General features: G+C 29.8%; 1 pseudogene; it reads right to left on the reverse strand.

The window, feature by feature from the left end:
* Positions 1–1,326: 1,326 nt before the first annotated feature.
* The window catches only part of LOC107572887 (nuclear receptor subfamily 0 group B member 2-like), a 3,309-nt pseudogene continuing 2,085 nt past the window's right edge, over positions 1,327–2,550 (reverse strand).

The following is a 2,550-nucleotide window of genomic DNA, read 5'->3' on the forward strand; positions in this document are numbered from 1 at the left end:
TTGCTAAGAACTTCATTTGGACAACTTTAAAGATGATTTTCTCAATATTTAGATTTTTTTGCACCCTCAGATTCCAGATTTTCAAATAGTTGTATCTCAGCCAAATATTGTGCGATCCTAACAAACCATACATCAATGTAAAGATTATTTATTCAGCTTTCAGATGATGCATACATCTCAATAAAAACAAAAAAATACCCTTATGACTGGTTTTGTGGTCCAGGGTCACATATGGAATATATATACTAATTCTACAGTATATCGCATACTATGTGCATTCCCTTTGTCCATGCATGCTAAGATGTGTATACAACAGGTCACACTACTCTACAATGCAATGCAAATTTTAACAGACTAAAAATGCAAATTAACTTTGTTTCTAACTGCATGCAATTTTCCAACATGCAATGTTTATAACAGCAAAAAACTGCACATGCTATTTAAAAAAAAAATAAATAAATGCAGTATACAGTTACAGTATCCTAACTAGGATTTCTAAATTGCCTAAAATGTCTAGCTCTCTACAGTCCTCATACATTATATTACGTTGACCGTTCCCTGTACACGATCCCACCTTTTCCAATGTTCCAGACATCATCTTCAGCAAGCATGAAAACAAAGCCAAAACCTGGACATTTTAGGCAATAGAAATATGCTGCTCAGTGTATATCCTGACATCACTAAAGCGACTATTTAAGCACCAAAGAAATGGAATTTCTCGTAAATCACTTGCAGAGCAATCATCTGCTATAAAAACAAATATGCAGGGACGTATTGTGCAAACAATGCATTTACCTTATTGCAATTTGGACTTCTTTTAGAAGTAAACCTGTGACACTGACAAAGCATGAGGCTGCGTTTGCAATGCTTTGATACAGCAAGCACAGCTAAGTTGGAAAGAAATACTAGCTTACTATATCATGTAAAACAGAATAAAGCGTATTTTGGCGATTCTAGTGGGTCACTTGTGTATTCTTAACACTAGATCCATTGTTTTAGCATTTCAAACTGAACAAATTCTTTTTGTCAAATGTGTTGCTCGTAAAGCGTGGTTGTGCATCTTTCCCTACAGTAAACAACAGTTGCTTTGATATTTTGATTTAAGTGTCCAAATACTTTTTTGGGGGGGATGATGCACATTGGTTGAATTGTTTTAGGGCTTCTCTTGTATGCATCATTGTGAGAATTGTTTTAATTGTAAAATTAGTGATTTAGAAGTACAAGACAAACACACAAGTCAGGCTGATAATGCCAAAATGTGAAAAAAATAGATTTAAATGCAGTATATTTATGAACATACAAATGTACAATACAAGAAGCTCTCGTAGGCGCAACAATCAGTGAATCACAAACTCGTGAGCTAAACTGATCATTAAACTGTGTAAACAATAAAGATGTGCTGAAGTCTGTAACTTGTCAAATATATCAGACGTAACTCTTTTCATCCAGTGCTTGCACCTCAGTGTTTTCACTGGAGAAGATAACGCTCTGTGGAGAGTCCGTGAGTCTTTGGGTCGCTACCTCGAGAAAAGCATGTCGATCAACAAGTCCAGCAGATCTGCCTGACTGATGAGTGGCCGAAAGAAGAGCTCTGTGATGAGGCTCGGAGGGATGGACTTTAAAGCGGACGAGGTGAGGAGGATCCGAGCAAACCGCCCTCGATCCTCTGGATGAAGAGGCACCAGGACCTCCTTCAGAGCGTGCTGAGCTTCATACTGCAGACCCTCGATGAACAGAGATGCCTTCAGACCCGGCACGTCTGCAGATGGAGAATAATGCGTGAGTGCATTGTCAAATCTATCGGTAAAAATGACAGATAAATAAAAATGATTGTTTAAATTAATGTTTAATTATATATAATTTAATAACTAAATTAAAATGGCATTTTTAATTAAATCATTTTAAGTAATTAAATATATTTTAATCAAATAAAATTACAGTACATTATAAGTAATTATTTAAATAAAAAATTATTTCATTATAGATAGAAGTAATTAAAAAATATATTTAAATAGTTACATTTTAAAATAATTAAATCATTTAATATAATTAAATGTATATCAAATTAAATTACAAATAAATTATTATTGTTTAAAAATAAATAATAATTTAAATTATAAATGTTATTAAAATTATAGTAATTTATGGATTTAAATAATAATTTAAATTATGACTTGAAATAAAATAATTTTAAAGAATTAAATCTATTTTAATACAATTAAATTACAATACATTATAATTATTTAAATAAATAATTATTACATTATAGATAGAAGTAATTAAAAATATATATAAAATAGTTACATTTTAAAATAATTAAACAAATTAATAAAAAAAATACATTATTATTTTTTAAAATAAATAATCATTTAAATTATAAATGTTATTAAAATTATAGTAATTTATGCATTTAAATAATAATTTAAATTATGACTTTTTAAATAAAATAATTTTAAAGAATTAAATCTATTTTAATAAAATAAAATTACAATACATTATAAGTAATTATTTACATTTAGTCATTTAGCAGACGCTTTTATCCAAAGTGAC

The sequence above is a fragment of the Sinocyclocheilus grahami genome, unplaced genomic scaffold (genome assembly GCF_001515645.1).
Source record: "Sinocyclocheilus grahami isolate Dianchi unplaced genomic scaffold, SAMN03320097.WGS_v1.1 scaffold1829.1, whole genome shotgun sequence".
NCBI lineage: Eukaryota > Metazoa > Chordata > Actinopteri > Cypriniformes > Cyprinidae > Sinocyclocheilus > Sinocyclocheilus grahami.